Here is a 21955-nt window from a genome sequence, read left to right on the forward strand (position 1 = left end):
CCCATTCGCATCAAGAAATCAATAACCTAAGTGTTATCAGTGAGGAGGTACATAAAAGAATCACAGAAAAAATATAATAGAATATTAAGCAACCTTGAACATGAATGAAAAACCACTTATCCTCTTTTATTGGATTTTTAGTGATGCTAAATTGCATGAATCAACAGCCCCCAGTCTGACCATATTTCCATCAATGCTCACCGCTTGGCATTTGTTTGTTTTACTTATGGATTGCTATCATCTATTACTTAGGAAAAAATGCAAGCAACACTCATAAGCCCACCTCCCAAGCCAAGAACATAAAACTCAAGCTATTACTCACGTGAATCTCTTCCTCCCTTACCCAAAAGGGAAAAAGCCAAGACCTCTGCCATTCCAGGATGACTCGGTTGGTGGGCGGCATCGCTTGGTGAAGTCAAGCACAAACTTCCGAAGGGGAAAAAAAAGAAGCCTAGTGTTAGATGTGCCAGTGTGGACTTATCCCACACACAGTGGGGGTCAAAGATGGTTTCCTACATGCAAATCAAATATTCTAACAACGGTTTTATCTATTCCAATTAACCACACTCACCCCCCCCCCACACACACACACATACCTTCTTAGTACCATCTATATTTTCCATTAGATTCCACATAGGAAAGAAAAGGCATGGTCAGAATTATAGACAACACTCTCCCTGCTGGCCCACACTTGCTCCCATCCCATTACATACTTATAAAGTTGTTCATTTATGTAATTTATCTATTCTTCTTAGTACACCTAACAGCTAGCTACCACTCCTAAAAATGTTCATGGGGACCACTTAATGCACGAGGCACGCGAGTCTGTGTGCTCAGGGTGTTTCGTGCCCCAGAGGGGTGGCAGTTTTTATTGGTTTAACATAGGATAACTCAGGATTTAAAATGACTGACAGCCGTGGCCTCACGTTGTGATTTCCTAACTTACCCATAGGTAACGATCTGTATTTTTCCCACACGTTCCTATGGTCCTGACTCGGGAGCTACTGAGGCCCAAGAGCCAGATGAACTTTCCACCCCCCACCCCCCAGACCCGGCAACTTTGTGTGTTTCTAATAGACCTCAGCTTACGGTTTAATCAAAAGTATCTTTGCATATGCTCCAGAAGTACCCATTAGTGACCCACGCTCGATGCATTTTCATTTAGTTATTTGTACGGTACTGACTCTTTCTGCATAATTTATTGATCTCTTTCGTTCATTCAGAGTTTCTCTGATTAAAAACCTTAGTGCCCATGAATCATGGAAATCCAAAAACAAGATCCTCCACTAGCACGGCGAGCGATAGCCAGGCTCGTGTCCATGGTGCCGGCAAATAAGATGTTGCACTAATTAGGCCTAAGGTCTGAACATATAGATTAATCAGTCACGTTGCTCCCTACTGCTCTGCTGATCGTGATTCATTCAATTGCCTCATACAGTCCGTGGGGTGAAAGAGTGCACCCCAGACTCCACAGCTAGAGATCCACAGACCTACCACACTCGGGATCTTGCCGGGGTCTTCCTGCACAGTGTTTAAAACCTTAGCTCAGATCTCTACGATAGGCAAACGGAATAGAATGTTGGGGGACTGTGCACTGTGCAGATGGATGCAACAGCCCTCAGCTCTTTAAAGGCTTACAGCTGTTTATCTTTAAAGGCCTTGGGCTATGCTAAAACCACAGAAACAAGTCCCCCACCAACAGCTGGAATCTGGCAGGTTTGTTCATTTTCATTTTGTCTTGCTTTTATAATTGAAAGATAAATTTTTGCACATTAAGTGTGCACATGATGTCTTCAAGGACTTAACCACTACAGAATGACTAATTTCTAGCTAGCTAACGTCTGTACTTCCTGATTGTCAGGTCTGTGCTAAAGACACTTCCCACTCCCCCAAACATGGGCTCCTTCTTAGTTGTTGCTGCTGCTGTTCCTTTTGTTCTGTTTTTGTTTGGTTTTATATAGCTATTTGGTTTGGGTTTGTTTTTCTTTTAAGATGAGATCTTCTTGTGCAGCCCAGGATGGCATCAAACTCATAGCAATCCTCCTGCCTCAGCGTCCCAGGTGCTAGGATGATAAGCGCGAACCATCATGCCTGGCTAACCTCTTATTGCATGTGTGCTGCTAACTCTCATTCATCTGTTTGAGGTGAGCCCAAATCACTCAAAGCACCAGGACCCCAAACGCTGTACTGATCTGGGTACCTGGATTCCTGGCCCACAGGGCCTCAGCCTCAGACAGAACCTTCAGGTGCACAGCACTGACTGTGGAGTAAAGACCTTGACTAGGTTTGCAATAATCCTTACCTAAAGAGTGGAAAACATCACTCAAAGAAAGAATAAGCAGGGTACCAAGACGAGACTTGATAGCCTACGACCATATAGTGGGGGAGGAGGTGCCCTCAGTCTTAGACCTAGGGGAGGGGAACAGGGTGAAAGGGGGGGGGGGGGAGGGAGGGACGAAAGGATACAAGTGATGGGATAACAATTGAGTTGTAATCTGAATATATGAATTAAATAAAAAAGTACAGTGAGAAATGCCTCTGCACAGCTACAACAACCAAAAAAAAAAAAAAGAAAAGAAAAAGGAAAAAAAAGAAAAAGAAAAAGAAAAGAAAAGAAAAAAGAAAAATATTTTAGAAGCAATTAGGATGTTTGGTATAAAATATGGAGATTTTGGATTTTTAAAAATGAGGGTTTTTAGAAAACTCAGCATCAATACAGCCTTGAGCCCCCATCCTTACACCTTAGTCTGTCTATATCAAATCAAGCAGCCAGAGCTTCTACACAATGCCCATGATTAGCAGCCAAAGAGCAGCACTTATCTCACTTATTGGACTCTACCATTAGTAATATATGTGATACAATTTATAACTCCTTTATACGCAGATCCTAGCCTACAAAGCGTATATGTGTGCTATATATAATATATGTATATATTTGTATTATATATTAATATGCATTAGTATGTATGAATATTGTATAATATGAAGAAAGAGAACAAAAATGATTAATTAACGAGATAGAGCACAAATTAATGTGTTCCTGTAAGTCCTCTGAATACTGTCTCAACAGCTAAAACAGGTTCAATTCAGAGTAAGTCCTGAGAGGGGCAGTATCCACATATAATTCATGAGGGGCTTTTACTTTCTTAGGAGATCTGAATGTGAAATTAAGTTACATTGTTTGGACGTTTCTGTGCGCTGTAGCTCTTTGTAACTACAAGAAAATTTGCTGCATTTTATTCTTTAAAATATGTGGTTTAGAGGTATGTTTAAAATAATCATAACTTTGAAATTGCTGAGAATTCTGATTCATTGCCACTGCACCTCAGAGGAACACGCCAGGAATTAGAACACAAAGAAAACTGCTTTTTTTTTTTTTTTCACTCGGTGTTACAATCCTAAACTGCATCATTGTGGCTGAGTAAATGATGTAATAAATAAGTAAATAAACCTGATCACTCTACACACTTACTCAAGAATTTACAGGAACATTTGGAATTGTCTATGTAGTGACAGTCCAACTGTTCAGTGTGGCTAGTGGCTAGTCTTTTGGACAGTGCATGCCTATAAGCTAACTTCCCAAAGAAATGTGCATTTCTTTACATAGTCTACTCCCTCTCCCCTTCCCCTCCCTGAATCCAGGGTCTCACTATACAGTCCACGCTAACCTTGAATGCTGATTCCTTCCATCTCAGCCTTTTTGCTGGTATTGCTGGTTTGTACCATTACACTGACATTCTTACTCTTATTGTTCATTTTTTAATGTTTTCCTTTCTTTTTTTCTTTTTCTTCTTCCTTTTTTTCCCCCCCTCTTTGGGACTGTCTCCCTTTGTAGCCCATGATAGCCTCAAAGTTGTGGGAAATCTTCCTGCCTTTGTTTCGAAAGTGCTAGGATCATATACGTAAGCCCCGCGGCTCAGTTATGATACCATAAGGCTTCCATACTCATCCTCGTCCATTTTCCTCCTTCCCCTTACTTTGTCTAGAATTCAAAGTTGATACAATAAGCTATTAGGAACTTTATCAGCAGTGGTGCAAGAGTCATGGGAGCTACTGAGATGCTAACCACAGATAAAATGACCTGACTGTGAGTTACTGGAAGTGAGTTGTGTTGAAGTGGATTGATACTGTTCATTTATGGCTTAGGCTTCTATTGATTTGAGTTCATCAGAAATCGTCATATTATTGCCTTTGTGCCACAGGTAGACCGTAGTGCTTTATTTTGTGGGGGTTGGGTTGGAACCCAGGACCTCAGCCATGCCAGGCAAGTATTCTCTCACTGAGCTACTTCTCCGGCCCTTTAGTAAGTAGTCACTAGTCATTTGTTGGAGCTGCACATGCAAACAACCACTTAACACACCACTAACAAGTGTGGCAATACCTTTTTGATTCCTGCCCATTAAGATACATAAATCTTCAATATTATAGAACGCTCACGCAGACTATGGGGTCGGAAATTAAGGGACAGGTATAAAGTTAATAAAAGAAAGAAATACAGGAATCAGACATTTTAACAGTAAAATACAGATGTACAGGACTATATTAATTATAATAATTCTTCGTAGCACATTCAATCATTAACCTCCATTAATACTCATTCGTCTAAATTATGTGTTTACTTACTCATCTTTACCATTCAAAGCTCCTACCTAACCCAACTGGTAGAAAACCATTATTCATAAAAGATTATTTAAATTAATAAAAAAAAAATGAAGGAAGAGAACATTTTCATTCCTTTTACCTACATTTCAAGCATTCAACACTCAAGCTCACCCCTGAAGAAGAGGACAAGGATCTGTTCTTCCTCCCTATAATATCCCACCCTCCTCCTAACGAGCTTAACCGGACTACACATGAGCTTGAGTCACAAATTTTGTCTTCAACATTTGTGTGCATGTGTGCATGTGCACGTGTGTGTGTGTGTGTGTGTGTGTGTGTGTGTGTGTGTGTGTGTCTGTCTGCGCGCATCTGCACAGTTGCACTTGGAGACCAGAAAAGGGATGCTGGCCCCTGGAACTGGAGTTACAGGTAGCTGTGGGCTACTTGACACGGGAGCTGGGATCTGAACGGGTAGCTTCCTTGGAGCAATCTCTCCAGCCATGAGACCTGAGCATTTCTAAGGAAATATTAGCAAGCCAGCTCCACCAACGCAAACGCCATCTACGACTTCTTATGTGGACAACGCCTTTCATCATCTTCTTCTCACTCCTTGCTCAAAGAGTAAACAGCCTAGGACTTCACTGATGGTCAGAGTCTAAACAAATCCTGTAACATACACAATAAAACCCAAACCAGCTGGCTCGGAGAATGGACCGAGCGGGCTGCTGTTATGGTGGTTAGAAGCACATTGCTGAATTAAAATGCTTTCATACTTGGACCATTCTCCTCACCAGTGCTTGTCTGGGGCCTGCCATTCTTTTATGCATTTGTGGACTTATTTACTTTTAGTACTAAAATTAACATCCAACGCACCATTTTGTTTGCATGGTTATAAGCATACTAGCTAATTCCCTAGTCAACGTATTTTTAAAGGACCTTTGATGTTCATAACCCAAACCATAATTCCTGGGTAATAAGTGTCTTGTCTCCAGGTCTCCGCCAAGAGACAGTTTATGTAGTGTAGCATCTCATGGGGATGGTTGCCAGTGTGCCTTCCATGGGACACTTCCTCGTCCCAGCAGACAGAGGAAAGCTCCACCATTTCACCCATGACAAGCTGTTCTTCCTGAGATACTGACAATGCCCTCTGAGTCGTGGCTGATGTGTCTGGTTTGTTCCTACCGAGGTGGCTGCTCGCTTGATCCTGATCTAGAAAAATCTACATTCAACTGTATTGGTCAGGGGAGGTGGCTCTAAAGCAAAACGTGGATTAACAATTGTCGCTTTACTACTAACAAGGCCCAAAGAGACAGAGATCGGACACCTGGCAGGACCAACAGAAACAACAACATCATCAAAGGCTGTGGTATATAACGCAGACAATTTCCTACAGGGAGTTTAGGTGCCAGGTTTAAGTAAGCCAGTAGGCCTGAGGGCACGCCAGCACGCAGATCTTGTCCGTTGGCATATGGCCACCAGCAGTAGAATGCGGAAGGTGATTTGGCTTGAATACCTTGAAGACTTGGGTAACTAAGCCTGCTTCTGGTCCGAGGCAGTTAAACTGCTGTTCAAAATGGAAACTGAGGCAACAGAAAATGATTCTTTTTTTCATTTCCAGGACATTTTATCATCTTTTCTTTATGGCTGAGTTTGTTCATTCATTCGCTTACTTGTTTACGAACTCTCTTGAACTCTCAAGCTAAAGAGTATAAACCGTGAAGACAGTGGCTACAGAGGCTGCTCAGGGTTAAGAGAGCTTGGTGCTCTTGCAGAGAACCTGGACTCGGTTCCCAGCACATATGTGGTGGCTCACTAACATCAGTAACTCCATTTTGTACACCAGACACCCTCTATTGACTTTCATGGGCACCAGGTATGTGTGTGGCACACATACATAGATGCAGACAAAACACTCAGGCACATAAAATAAGTTTTAAAAATTGTTTTTAAACATCAACTTTTGTCTCCAAAAATTAGTAAGAAATCCTTATGAACAGCACATGACTAAACAGACTACAGTGCTCTACATAATGGAAAGTTACTGGAAACATACAACCTGTATCAATTTTCAGAGACTCACACTTACATGGGATTGATTAATAAGCTTAATAGTTGTACAATACTAGCCTCATTGGCCTATGGTTAGACCACTCAGGTTTTGCTTTTCCGTTTTTTAAAACCTCATAAAATAACATCTGTAAATCTTAGCTAATTAACTACAAACTACCAACTGCCTCCTTCCCATACAAAGCTCTATCACAGATATGTTTCCTAAGCAGGTACATGTCTAGGCACAGCATACAAATTAGCGGTTTGACAGAGCAAAGGCACTGGCGCTTGGATACCTCTCAAATTGGAAGAACTATGAGTTTATGACCTTACATTACCACATCTTACATTCATTAGCCCATTGTTTTATTTTATACGGGCATCCATTTATTAATATATCTATAAACATGCAGGAACACACCACCCCCGAAATGATAAAGGAATATGTAATTCATAACATACGAAACCTTGAACTCCCCATGTAGGGGAGATGGCTGGCTCTTCCTATCTCTGCCTCCACAGGACTGAGACTATCAGCATGCTACCAGGACCAGTTTTCTGTGTGTGGGAACCAGGAGATTGACGGCAGGCCCTCATGCTTGTAAGGCAAGCAAGCACATTACCAATTGAGCTGTCATCCAAGCCTGAGAGAGTCCATTTTTCTTTGCTATTTCCTACATAGGGAGCAGCCTACTATATCATCTCTAATTTGGTAATTATTATGCCTAATTGGATTAATTACCCTTGGTTCGTGACAGTCTCATCACCGACTAGTGCTTTGGCCATATTTGATTTTATTTACAAACTCAATCGTGTTTAATAATGCAATAAACACCCATCAGCCAACCACCCAAGTTCAAAATAACAAAACTAGCCATTACTCACATTGTTGGCCCATGGCTAATTGCCCACAGCGGTCACTGCCAAGGTCTCTACCAGCAGACTAGCCTCCGTTCACATTAGGGCTTCCATTCTGTGGAACACAAGGCAGATATTAAAAAGGATGAAGTAGGAAGATGGTCCTCATGGCCATTAGTAAGCAGGGCAGATAATTTTAATCTTAGATCATGATATTGCCCCAAGCATATATTCATTCATTCATTCATTCATTCATTCATTCATTATTTATTGTTTTAATGAATATGTGGGAATTCACCATCCAAAAACAAACAAACAAAAAAACAAAACAAAAGCAAATATTTATACAAACATTGATCACTACACTTCCTGTCCACAAAGGCAACAAGAGACCCTCTTCCAAACAGACCCAGGTACAGAGCTGGAGGCACAGCCATCTTACATTCCAGGTATTATTGCCTTTTCATTTGTTCCATTGTTTTCATACATTTTTAAATACAATAAACGCTGATGAACTGCGTGCTAATTCAGTGCGGATGCTTCAGTACATCTGAATGATTCTTAACACACAGAGGTAAAATATTAGGTTTTTTTTTCAAAGGCTACAATTATACATCAATAGATTAAAAATTAACCTCTTGGTCAGAAAACATTGTTGGCGGCCCACTCTTGGGCTCTTGCCCTTTCATCTTGCCGTTATTTATTTACCCATTCAATTCCTTTTTAACAGCAGGCCAAGTACAATCAAAGTCACCAATCAGAACTGGGTCACTGATGGTTCTGCACACCTGAGGGCCCTCTTACTCACAGCCCAGTAGCCAACAATTGGCTGGGATTGGTCTCTTAATAACTTTACCCAAACTCAGAGTAGAAGGGCAGTTGGCAGAGGAGGTCAGCGGGTGTGAAGACCAGGAGTGGGTCAGGGAGTACAACTTGTATTTGTATGAACATTCTCAGTGGAGAACGTACAGAGCAGCAACTCTAGTTAACAGAAATGTATACGGAGAGTTAATACAGAATGTCCAACTCAGATATGCCCCTTCCACATATAAGCAGTCCAGTGTGGGATATTGGAAACAAAACATCAAAGCTTAAATACATACAATTTTATTTGTCAATTAAACCATCTTAAAATAGGACAGAAAAACAGCTCGCCGCCGGTCTACATATGATGCTATTTCATATGATGCATAATTAATTTAATTTATGCATAGCGTATTTCATATATAACTTCACACCATTAGTTATTACTTTCTGAGGGGAGACCTACCAGGCCTGCCACCTGCCCAAAGTGGTCATGTAGGAGGCACAGAATGGAAGGGAATGGCTGCTGGGCCCTTTTGCTCATAAATGTCAGGTTAGTAGAGCTGAGTTGGTCTTGGTACTTATGTATTTGATGGACTCTCATAGCTGCTGTATCCAAGGCATGAGGACATTAATTTTTGTTCTTTTCTAATTTTTAATAATAAAATGAACAGCCCAAAACCATTCTGAGCGCTTTTTATATGTTAGCCACTTGTGTTACATTAACCCCAGACCTTGGTTCACAGCCCACACTCATCCTCAGGCCTTGTTCTTGTCTTATTTTATTTACTATTTGAACTACTCAGGACCAACCATGCATGACCTCCACCCTTGTGCTCCCATTTCCCTACTGACCGCCCAAACTTTTAACAATTGTTCTTCCTTCCTTTCTTTTATACACATAACATTTAAGCGCATGTGTGTTCTTGAAGTATGCTTTTCAAGAGCCCATGGTCTGCTGAAGATACACAGCTTGACTTTAGAACATGCCCACACAGATTTGGTGGCAGGACTTGAACCCAGACCCTCGTACACGTGTGCTGCTTCTGCCTATGGTTACAGTCATGAGGCAAGAATAGCTTACAAAGTTACCCACACTATGATGCCCACCCCCAAATTCAGCCTTAACCACTAACTAGCTGTGTGACATCAAGATTACTGAGGGGCCTCTCTATGCTTTGTTTCCCATCCATTAAACATCCACAGCTCTGGTCCCTGAGAAAAGTTAATCATTCTCTTCAAAGCCAGGTGGAAGCCCTCCCATGACATCTCTGAGCCCCTTGTCCAAATATTTGCTCCCGCAGCTGCAGCAACGCCCAAGCGATGGTGGTAGACAGACAGACAAACCAGGTTCCACCCCAGCAGGCACTCACGAGCTGTGTAACTGCAGAGACGTGACCTGGTCTCTCTGTCTTAGGCCCCGGTCTCGTAGGATTTGTAGCGTGAGGACAGCAACACCTTCCTGGGTCCAATAGGGTGAAGGGCTACCGACCGACAGATGGACCAGGTGGACTGACGGATGGACTGACAGACCGATCCTCAAAGCAATGTTCACCCTATGCATATCCTGTCAGCAAGCCCCAACACACACACACACACACACACACACACACACACACACACACACACACACACACATACACACACACACACAAACACCTATCTGCTCAAACAGTCTCCTAAAGATTAGACAATCAAATTCACTCCATGCTCAGGCCCAGCCATGGGTTTCATGGAGACTGGACCTTAGGTCAGACATCACCAGGAGCTGTTCCTTTGTGGTCAAGTTAAAACAGTTAAAAGAAGCAATCCACCCAACAGGATGAACTTCTGAAAACCAAGACACACTGGAAAAGTCTGTGCTCTCAGAATGGTTGTTTTCTTGAGTGTGTTTTTCTTTAGATGAGGTCTCTTGAAACCCAGGCTGACCTAAGGGTAGTATTGAACTCCTGACCCGCCTGTTTCCACCTCTTTAGTGCTGGGATTAGGATTACATCACCACGCCTACTATTAAACAGTGCTGGGAGTTTCGAACCCAGGGCTTCCTAAAGGCTAGACAAGAACTGTACCAACACCCCACCCCCATCCCTGAACTGCCACGGAATTCTTAACGCTCAAATTGTTCCCCTCTCCACCAAATGGGGACCCCACTAACGAAGCCAAACTACTTCCACACCCCACTCCCAGCATGGGACCTCAGGTGTTGTGAGAGTCCCCTGAGAGCCCTGGTCGGTTATCCCGCACCCAGCACAGAACACTCAGGGCATGTGCTAGCATTCACTACTTCATTTCACTACCACAACAGCCCCGTCAACTAGCCATAAACAGTCATAATCAGGCAATAGTTACTGAATGCAGACACTGTACCGAGCACCGTGCAGCCTGCTGTGCACATGCGGACATTCCTCGGGTGTGGAGATGGCGGGGCAGCACACATCCTCCCTCCCATTTCATCCCAAGCAATAGGTCTAGATGCTGAGCACAGGGCAAAAATCTTCCAAGAATGATCAGCCCTATGGGGAAGGACAGAAAAGAGAACAGTCAGACTAAATAAGAGCAAGGTGTGGGGGCTGACACAGTAACTAGAGCCACGGGAAGAAAGAAAGTGGCCATCAAGGGAGAGAAAGTGTGACTGAGGCGCTTAGATGTGGATAGAGATACCAGCAGCAAAGTGACTCTCAGAGAGGGCAAGTGACTTGCCAGTGGTCACACAGCACAGAGGAGACAGAACAAGCTAGTAAACACTCTGCCTGGGTGATGAGTCTCACGTAAGATATTACACTGTATCTTAGCAGTTATAATGATTATAAGGAAACTAAAATGTTATTTTTTAAAAACACCTTTTGGAGGCAGAAGCATTTCGTGCACCCCCAAGCTGGCTTTGAACTTGCTACGTGGTCAAAGGTGAAGTTGCACATCTGTTGTTCCCGCTTCCACCTCCTATGCTGCCACACCGAGTTTTACATGGTGCTGGGGAATCAAACTCGGGCCTTCATGGATGCTAGGCAAGCCCCTTTTGTGTAATGTATGTGTTCAATTCACCCCATTTGTTCTTATTACTCTAAAGGGCATGTATGTGTGTCTGCAGTTGCCTGCAGAAGCCAGAAGAGGGTGTCGAATCTATGTGGGGCTGGAGCAGTTGTAAGCAGCCTGATGTGAGTTCTGGGGACTGAACTTGGGGTTCTTTGTAAGCTCTCTTAACTCTGCCACCTTCTCAGCCCCTCAAGTCATTTTTAATACCTGTTAATCCAGCCAAGCGTTGTGGCGCATGCCTGTAATCCCAGCAACTAGGAAGGAAAGGCAGGAGGATCTTTGTGAGTTCAAGGGAGGCCTGGTCCTACCTAACAGCCAGGGCTACACAGTAAAGACCCTGTCTCAAAAAAAAAAAAGAACTGAGAAGTGGGGGGTTTGCGGGGGGGGGGGGCAGGTAGTGCATTTGCATTTCCATGCTGCAACTGGGTAAACTGAGGCATCAGAGTTAATGCGCATACAGAACACTTGTAGACAGAGCCTGACTGACAGAGCCTGGCCCAGATGCAGGTTTTCAAATCCTACCTGCTAAAACTGAAACCAGTTCTGCAGAGAGGCTGTTCTCAGAGTCTCTGTGCTCCTTCCTTTGCACCCCCTCGGGCTGAGGAGCCATTTTTCCACCTGCTCCATTAGCATTCAGCCCGAATAGAAAATGCAGGCGAACTCACTTGCTGAATTCTCCCGCGGGTTACCAGGGTACGCGTGGCCCCTGTTTGCGTGATCATTACAGATAGAATGCACTTGAGAAGATGTTGCTTAGAAAATAAACTAAAACTCGATTGGATAAGAAGTTTAGCCCCAAAGGGTGAGCCTCTCATGAGGGAGTGCTAAGGAACACAGATTTTTATTTTCAGGCGTGGCCATAGAAGAAAGGCAGTCTGTCAGAAGTGGGGGTTTAAAGGAAAAAAAAAGAGGCTGGGTCTGCATCTGCCCCTTATATGACTTTCGGGACAGTCTTTAGCCACCTCTAAACCTCAGTTTCTTCTCCTTTTTGATTGACAGTGGAAAATGCCATCATGGAGGGTGGCTGTGATGATCTAGCATAATAAAAGAACACCAAGTTCAAGAGGAGGGCTGAGCGTGAGGCCAGGGCTCTCTAGGCTTAGTCATCCAGGAGAGCCGTGGAGAAGCAGCAGCCTGCTGCTGTTCCCTAGCACACGTGAAAGCAGCAGGGACTGAGAGCTGCCAGAGCTCCAGAACCATCGCTGGGACTGGGTCCTCGTGACCTGCTCGGCCACCTGTTATCTCAAAACCACCTGAGTCAATCGATCCACTTGGAGGCTGAACAGAAGGCAGAAGCTTCACCAGCAGACTGCTGAGAGGAAACTTCTCCTGGAAAAGCCAGTGAGCCTTTGATCTTGGTGAGAAACTGCCTGTTCTATCTCCTTCATCTATCCGTCTCCTATCTACAGGGAAGCTTGCTGACCTGTGCTTATCCATGCCCCCATCTCACCAGCATTTATCATCCATACAGCCGCCTCACTAGGTACTCACGCATCTTCACGCAGGAACCTATCCATCCATCAGAGCGACCCTCCAGCCCTCCACCTTTCTGTTTCGCAAGGGAATTAGACGAACCTGGGTTGGAGCCCCCCGGTCCTGCTTATTAGGCAATCTTGGGGGGAAATTCTTGAGCCCTCATCATCCTCTCATCTGTAAAAAAATAATGAGCAATCAGACATAGCTTGGACGGAGAATTAAAAGGGGGGTGGGCAATCTAGTGTTTGGTCTCAGCAAATTGTTATGAAATGTTCGTTCTCTGTGTTTCTGCTACTGGGCTGGGATGGATGCGGGGAGGAGAAAAAAAACAAACATTGCGTTTTGCAGGATATGTAAAGATGTTTTAGGATTACCTGGGATATTTCGGCTGTGGCCTGAGTGCCCTGGGGAGGGGGGTCTGTCCTGGACACACAGCAGAGAGTGCCATCTAGTGGACCCGAACCCTGTGGGGGTCTCTGGACCTAGCCCCCTGGACTGCAGGCTGCCCTTGTTAAGATGTGGCGCACACTCTGTCTAAATCACTCAGGGGCCACGGCCTGCCAGGCGCCTTTTGTTTTGTGGATGAGGGCAGTTCTGCCTTGCCTGTCCAGTCCAACTCTTTTAGAGGTTTCCGGGAAAAACAGATAATTCAAGTAACAGCTGTTGGCTGCCGTGACTGTTTTTTGTTTGACATGGGGTGGGGGATATGTGTGTACCTGTCTCTAACTTGCCTGCTGGCCCTGGGAAGCACCTAGAATTGGCCTCATTTTTAGGAAGAAAACTGAGGCTCACTGAGATTGTATTTGGTTAAAGCTCTGCATTTTAAGCTGTACTTACCTTTGAGAACCCCACATGCCCCTTGAAAGTGCAGGAAGTACTTTGGACAGAGATCTGAATAAGCCAATCATAAAAGAAATTTATGAATCCATCAGGAAGATTTGAACACTGCATAGAGGTTAGGTGGCAAAAAGGAAAAGCTGTTAATTTTTTAATTGGGATAACGGTGTCACACATATTTTCATTTTTTAAAAAATTGTGGTAGTGGATATCTTTAAGTTTTTATGAAGGAAGACAGCTCTATTTAGAGTTAACTATTCTAAGATGCACAAAAAAGACAATGAGATCTCTAGAATTAGTTTCAAAACACTCCAAAAAATGGAGGCAGGGGCTGTGAGGGTTGAGGGAGGGTCCAGGGCTCAGACGAAGCAGGGCAAAGGACAAATTTGTTAAGCACTAACTACATCTAGATGATAAAATACAAAAGTTAACACTGTGCTGCTTAAGGACACATTGTTTTCTCTGTTTGTGCTGTCTGAAAAACCCCCATCACACAGTCTGGCTTTCTTTTTAATCAAAAAGAAAAAAAATGGGGTCTGGGGGTGAGGAGGGAGAAAGCGCAAAGCTCAGAGGGGTCTTTGGGTTCAAGTTAAGGGCAGCCGAGTGTCCTGAGGCTTGTTCTTAACTGTCTGAATGGCACGGGGATTAAAACAGCACTTACTGCAGATTGGGTGTCCTGAAGGTAAGTGTTAGGGGGTACGGCATAACCAGACGCCCCCAGGTGCACACCAGCTAGCTCCCTGCTGGCCTTCCTGTACCCCCAGACCCCTCCCCTACCTCTAAACACCCCCACAGCATCTCTCCTTCGGGGAGAACCAGCAGTTCATGCATCTTTCTGCTGGGACACGGTGCCAATTTAGTTCAGAGACCAGCGCTGTCACCTGTCACACACACTGAGTAACCAGCTCAGGCAAACTGTCTAGTTTTCTGTTTTGGTTTATTTTTTAATTAAGCCTTTTTGGAAAGGTTAAGAATTGATGCTTTTCTCTCCCCCTTAAAAACAGTTTGCCAAGCTGCCTCTGCTGCTCTCAGCCCCACTCGCTTTGCTCTCTCAGTCACAGGACAGAAAACTGACTCCCCTTGAGACCCCTCCCCCAAGACTGCCTGGTCCACTAACCCCTTGTGATTCTTTACCATTCCTAGGGTCCCCACTTTTTTGTCCTTCCTGGAACAGCCACAGACTCTGGCCCCATCCTCTCTCTTCCCCTGGGTTTCCTGGGCGTCTGGCCACTGCGCACAGCCTGCAAGCTCTCTCCCTCATCTTTCATTCCTCACTCTGGGAAGGAGACACACCGGACAGCTCCGACCCTCAGCCGCTTGCCCGCCGCATCTCCTGCTGCATTGCAGCGTCTGTGAGGGAGAGGTAAAGCCTGAAGCCACCCCAGGACACTGCCGCCCCCCACCCGCCCGCCTGCGTCCTCTGCAACTGCTGCAATTAAAAGTGCTGCAGCAGAAAGGCAAGGCTTTTCTGGTCCCTCTTCTGTGTCTCCCCCTCCTCATTTAAGAACGCCAAAAACTGTAACCCAGGCAGCCCCCTTGTGGCACATGGGGGCGCCACAGACTCTTGGCTGGTGTCTGAAGATTTCAGACCTTTTCCACTGCACCGTGAGTTGGCACAAATCTTCAGCGGCCTAACTCCTAACAGATGCAGAACTCTGCTTCCTGTTCCTTTATAGGTGGCACCTCTCCCCTCCCATTTCCCCATCCACCTCTCCCTCTGAAGGAAGGGAAGCCGCCTGAGTTCTCCTGTTGAATACAGCTCCGACAAGCAGACAGGTGTCCAGCAAGCACAGCTTTGACTAGAAACAATTGTGGGAGTGGGGTGGTCTCTTAAAATAATGTTTGGTTCCCCTCTCTATCACACAGGAATTGGTTTCCATTTCTCTCTCACAGACTGCAAGTTGAGATGACAGGAGGGTCCCAGTTTGTGTCTGAGGAGGGAGCTTGGGAGCCTCCCCCACCATAAGTGGTCAGTGTAGGGTACTTCCTTAGTATTGGGGGGCTGCCTTAGGAGGTCTCTGTTCCCCACCCCAAGCCCCAGACACTCAAAGCTGACACTTCTCATCGGGAAGCTCGGCAGAACTCCTGAACATTTCCTTCTCTCTGCCTCGCTGTCCGCACAAGTAAACCCCATCCCCCCTCTATCTCTAGCTATAATTTGATTGCAAATAAGGAGGGCCCCCTCTCTACATCAGGTTAATAATGCCATTTTCATAAGCCTCCGCCTATAGGTGCTTACACCTAGTTTTGAACCTGCCCTTCGACGGGATTGGGTCACGAAATAGCTGAGATCTCAAGTACTGCTGGGAGGTGCTTATAACTAGTCAATCTATTCTCTGCCCACCCACACCACCCCTCCAGCACTAGGCACAGCCTCGCTAGGCAGTCTTCAGCAGCAGGGTGTGGTGGGGAGCCTTGGAGAGCCTTGGGTTTCATCCTGGCCCAACCTCACACCAGCTGAGAGACGGTAAGTATGGGACTTCGCCTTTCTGTGCCTTGGTTTCTTCTCCAATCCCATGTAGATCTTAAGACTCCTCCTCTTTGTGAGATTTCCCATGTGAGTTTCTGGACAGACAGCCCAGCTTAGGGCTTCTTCCAGGGGATCCATAAATCCCAATTGCCATCACCCACCCTTGAGTGCATCGATGTGTGGTAAAGTATTTCCTGTTTGTTTTCTCCATCAGAATGATTGCAGTTCGAAGACAGGAAGCCGACTGACCGACCGACCGATCGACCGACCGACTGACTGACAGACCGAGCGATCGGCCGACCGGCCAACTGACATCATCACTCTATCCCTAGCCTCACTCTTGAGACCTAGGAGGTAAGTGTGGTGCAGTGTCTGATAGTGTGAATGCGTGGAGAGTCAGCCGTTTCCCACAGTCTACGGGATGCCCTAAGCCTGCTGCCTTCCCTTTAAAAACCTCTCTATCTCCCTAGCATAGTTGTCACATCAAGGGAGTGACAGGGGGAATCTCTCTCTCTCTCTCTCTATCTCTCTCTCTCTCTCTCTCTCTCTCACTCCCTCTCTCTCTTTCTCTCTTTCTGTTTTCCCCCAAATGCTATTACAAACCATGCAAACGCTAGTAAATGCAGATGTGGGCTCCGCATGGCATTTCTGCCGCCTGCTGCATCTCCTAAGTTCCCCAGGCAAAGCGCTGCCTCCGGATGGCTTGATTTGTGTGATTAAGCCTGCAGGGGAGCCAGGAGATGCTGCAGCGTGAATGCAGCACGCAGCTTGAAAGGCTAGACTGTTTTCTCTCTGATGACACTTGTTACACTTTGCCCTCCTCCTGGATCCCACTGCCGACTCCACAAGCATTTATGAAGTGTCTGGTGGAAGCTAATCTCATCTCCCTCCTTAAGTCCTTACTTCAAGCCGGGGAGAGAAAAACTCTCATCTCCATTTCACAGGGAAAGCCCGAGACCCTGAAAACTAAAGGGAATTGTGTGGTCTCCCAGCTACAGAGTGAGAGTCAAGCCTAGCTGTGCAGCTCGAGAGCCCCTCAGCCCCGCTGCAGCTGCTTCTGCAGCTCCCACTTCTGCAGGTCAACCAGAGCTGTCCAGGCAGCCACTGCTCCGCCGCCGTCAGAAAAAAAAAAAAAAAAAGCAAGGGGCTTTGCATTGAGAGGTTTCTCCCTAGCAACTGGCGAAGGGGCCGTGTGTGTGTGTGTGTGTGTGTGTGTGTGTGTGTGTGTGTGTGAGAGAGAGAGAGAGAGAGAGAGAGAGAGAGAGAGAGAGAGAGAGAGAGAGAGACCAGAGAAAACCAAGAGGGCTCAGACCTGCTTAAGAGACAGAGACAGAGCAGCTGCCCCCCACCCCAGGAGGAGAGAGCAACACGCCCTCCCCTGGGCTGCTGGAAGATGAGTAGGGTAAAGGGCTCAGTCCTAAGTGCAGAGGACCAAGGGAAAAGCACCCCCAGACAGGTGTAGAGGCCCCCAAATTTGTTCTCTTAGTGGGTGGGGTTTTTTTGCTAGACACTACAGCACAGGGACGACCCTGAAGAGAGGGAGTGTGCCTCCTTGTAAAGACCTGAGGGCTGAGGCATAAGCAGGCTGCTGTGGAGCCGCGGAGGCTGATGCGGAAGACAAGGGAGGGCTGAGTGGAGCGTCTCAGTACGTGAGCCCCCAAGCAGGCTGCCTGGGAGGGAGAGCTCCCTGTTACTGGAGGCACCCGAGCAGAGAGGCAGGCCGGTACGTGATGGGGAGGCTGCAGCAGGTTTCTCTAGCTGGATGGCAGCCCAAAGGCATAAGCTTTTGAGAAGCTCCCACAGTGCCGAGTCCTGCGCAAACAAGTGGGGCTGGCTGGAGTGGAGCTAGCTGGGGTCAGGGCAAGGATGGGTGACCTTTGCCACGGCCTCGCCAGGGGTCAAATGGCAAAGGCACACTGATAGTAGACGGAGTACCATTACCACACTGAGGCACTGTGGGAGAGGCGCTGAGACTGGGGGTGAGTGCTTGGGGACAGTGGGGGATGGTGGGGGCTGTCCTGCAGTCAACTTCCTCTTAAGGGAGGGGACACCTGGAGTGGCTAAGGGGCTTCTCTGCCTGATTTCAGATCCAGGAGTGCTGGACTGAGTTATCTTGAAGGCAACAGTCTGGTAAAGTGGGTGGAGGGCATGGAAAGAGGGGTCTGCCTGGTTGAGGCACCAGGTGGCTACAGGAACAGCAGGGTACTTTTCTGGAGGCTGGGCCCCAGCCACAGAGTCAGCCAACTGCTGCTCTATTCCTGAACAGGCTTGGGGGGTGGGGGGCGGTTGTGAAAGCACCCTACCTGGTAGTGGGATTAAGGAGCCTGCACACGGATGGGTATAGCCCGTGATGCTAGTGTAGAGATGCCTTTCCTGGCCTATCCATGGGGCTCAACAGAAACTATGGGAGGTGGGGGCTTTTAGCAGAGGGACCCCTCAGCCAGACCCATCTGTGTTCTGCAGTTTCTATGGTAGGCTCCTGTTGCTATTCACAGTGTATGTGCTCTGTATATGTGCATTGTGTGTGAGTGTATGCATTCATGGGACAGCTGCATGGCTGGCTGGGGTTTCTTGTCTTCGAAATAATCAGGATGTCCTGGCTAAACCTTGAGCAGGGCACATCTCAATGGGAAAATATATATATATATATATATATATATTACAAAAAAGAACAGGAAAAAGATTCAGAATGACAGAATTATTTGAGCAAAGCTCCCCTACTTTCTGCTGCCTGAGATGCCCAGCTCCTAACAACCTGGGGCCTTAAGGTCGGTCAGCTGCTCTGACCCGCCAAGTGGGGGCAGCATCGCGTTGCAGGCGAGAGACCCAGAAGATACAGACTGCCTGGCTGCTTCTGGGTTAAGGCTGCAAGAGCAGTGTGCACCCCCAGCCCCAGCCCCAACCCCGCGGAGCCTTGGTGTTGGGTTGTTGCGTTGGTGGTGCCGTTGTTCTGTTGTTTTGTTATGAAAGGATTTGTTGGGAGCTTTGGATGTGGAAATTTGAATTTTGGCGAGGTGACATTCTCACGTGTGTCAGGGCCCTTGCAGTATTATGTGGGGAGAGTGCCCTGGGTGATATGGATTAGGAAGGCTCCCGGGAGCTCCTGTGTGTGAAAGCGCGCCCACAACACAAACACACAGGTTTGTGAGTAAACATTTCTGGTTAGAGGTGACTGAAGACCCTGACAGGGCTTAAAAGTGATTCACTGTGAATTTGAAAAGTCACCCAAAGTCCAACCCAGGAGCTGGGTCACAGGGTAACAAGCCCTTTAGCCCCTGCTGGGTGGGGAGGGGACACTCCAGCCGCTTTCCCTGATAGCTCCTGTTGCTCAAGGCACAGTGATGAAATACAGGCTTGAGGAAGGAGAGAAATGGGTTTCTGTGGAAAGCAGGGTCGCACACGGAGGAGCTGTCTGCCTGACCAGTGAAGAGACCAAGCATTGAAGAAAGAGGGGGCCTTTGCGCAGACAACCAAGGAGGGTCCCTTCTGTGTAAGGGGCGACAGGCAAGTTGTACTTCCCAGAACACCCCAGGACACAGAAGGCTCAGTGAGCCAGGGGATGGGCTTTTCTGAACCATGGGAAGCTAAGCTTTTGGGGGCCACCTGGAGATCACCATGACTATTTCTCGGGGAGTCAATCTTGCCAAAGGGAGTAAAACAGGAGCCTCCCAATGCCACCAGTAAGCAATCTGGTTTCTTATATTTATTTATATAAAAATAAGATACACTTGCCACTAAACTACAGGAGCCCCCAGTAAAAAGCAGCAGAGCAGCTGGGCTGGCCCCAGGTGTTTCAGAAAAGCAGGGGGCCCCTTGGGAGGGTTTGTAAGGGCTCAGGATCTTGGGTAGAGGATGCTTTATGCATTCTAAGGGCTTTTTTTTTTCTCTCGTTTGCTTCTGTCAGTTCTCTGAAAAGGAAATGCTGCCTTGAAAAGGGAGGGCACGGGAGGCACTTGGCTGGGCTGGCCTGAGGAAGCCTCGGGTCTTTCTGGGTACCCTGCTGTGTTACTGTGTCAGATGATTTATTTGAGTTATTTTCTCATTGACATCTCAATGGGCCTGTGTGAGAGAGATTATGGATTTCTTTTTTTTTTTTTTCTTTTTTTTTTTTCTTTCTTTCTTTTTTTTTTTTCTTTTTTAATGAAAGGAACCAAAGCACAGAGACACTTGTGGACTAGCCAAGGACACACAGCTTAAGTCTGTTCTGTTGCTGGACTGGAGCTAAGGATGGCTACTTGCTACTCCCAAGCCTACTCCCACACCAAGAAAAAAGGGTACCAACTCCACCTCACCACACACACAGGCCAAGTCCTGTATCCCTAGAGGCAAGGCTGACTCCAGTACAGACAGACATGACCACTCTCAGCCCATTCTATCCCCCAGAACTATCAGTCCTGCCATTCCTGCCACTTCCCACATCCTATCAGTGTGAGGTGTGTGTGCACATGCCTGTGCCAATGCATGTGCAGTATTGCAGTGATATGCAGACTCACCAGCGCCACACAGCAGGCAGTACAGCCCTCTGCCCAGCAGGGTCTCAGAAGTCAGTCTCAGGAAAGACAGAAGGGGCTTCTGGAAGGGACAAAAGAAAGCGGTGATTAACATCTAATCCCTCTTGTTAATTACAGAAAGGGGGAGGGGGTTGGTGGGTGGAGAAGCCTTGGAATAGGAAATCCTATGTGCAAGGTATCACAGGTCCAGCAGCCACGGTCTGGGGGATTTTGGACAAAGGCAGGCACACGTCTCACTCTGGTTGCACTATCAGGGGTGTGTCAAGCCTGTTTCTCAGCATGAACATGAGGTGTCCAGTGGGGACAAGTGGTGGGGGAGCATGAGGGGACACAAGCATCAAGCCAGATGCTCAGAGGACTTCTGTGTCAGGCTTTTTCCTTTCTCTTTTTCCTTTCCCCTTGGACTACATCCCAGAAGCCAGGATTGGAAGGCGAGATGGTAACAAAATGGTGTTTTAGAAAGATGGCTCAATGAAAATAAATCTGTGCAAGCCTTTTACTCAGCTATCCCACCATTAAGAAGTGGAGGTAAACACAGTCAGGGATGTGTCCACCAGCTTAGCTACCAGAATGTTCTCTGTGGTGCTGTCAGCAATGGCATAATATGAAAACAGCTTAGGACTTTTTAATCAGCTCTTGATTGAGCTGGATCACATTAATTAAAATGTGGGTGTGCAGCATGCCCTTCTCACTGATCCACGTAGATGCTGCCTTTATTTATGTATCCGTGGGTTTATTTTTTTTAAATAATGTAATAAACATCCACGAACCCATGACCTGCCCTGATGAGTAGGATGTTTACCATGCTTCTATCTATACACATCCTCCAGATAAGAGTACAGCTGGTATTTTCAATAATATGGCAGGATGTAAGTCCGGGCGTTGCAGGCATACACCGGAATATAAAACAGCTCTTAAAAAGGGGGAAATGCGTAGACCTATTGTTCTTTTAATGGACCTCTGTGTTTTACGAAGAAACCAGATTAATGATGGTGTTTTGTTCAAAGCCACTTTCCCATCCCTGGTCCAAGGCACATTGCCTTTTATTCTACTAATGTATGTATTCATACATTCATTTGTAATAAAGTCATAAATACTGTGAGCTCACCCTCCAAGAGCAGAGCACTCAGCAGTTACTTACACCTGCCAGGATAAAGGACCCCAGATTTCAGGGTGGCAGTGAGACGGTTAAATCAACTCCAGTGTGCACATTCGTGAATCCGAGGTGCTGGGTGTCATCAGGAAGACCATGGATCTTTGTTATTACCAAGCACATTCTGGAGAGGAGAAAAATAAGCTGATACAAAATGCAAAAGGA

At 46.3% G+C, this 21955-nt stretch overlaps 1 long non-coding RNA gene across 7 annotated transcripts in view; it reads right to left on the bottom strand.

Annotated features, from left to right (window-relative positions):
- LOC311603597 overlaps positions 1 to 21955 on the bottom strand; it is a 38296-nt gene that overhangs the window by 14085 nt on the left and 2256 nt on the right. For all 7 annotated transcript variants that reach the window (XR_014781167.1, XR_014781168.1, XR_014781169.1 and 4 more), the window contains exons 2-7: positions 21779 to 21914; positions 12835 to 20698; positions 11551 to 11597; positions 10678 to 10823; positions 7534 to 7621; positions 323 to 426 (exon numbers count right to left, since the gene is read on the bottom strand). This is a non-coding gene — a long non-coding RNA (uncharacterized lncRNA). The remainder of the gene's footprint in view (positions 1 to 322; positions 427 to 7533; positions 7622 to 10677; positions 10824 to 11550; positions 11598 to 12834; positions 20699 to 21778; positions 21915 to 21955) is intronic.

This window comes from Acomys minous, assembly GCF_964271855.1.
Source record: "Acomys minous genome assembly, chromosome: 8".
Lineage (NCBI taxonomy): Eukaryota > Metazoa > Chordata > Mammalia > Rodentia > Muridae > Acomys > Acomys minous.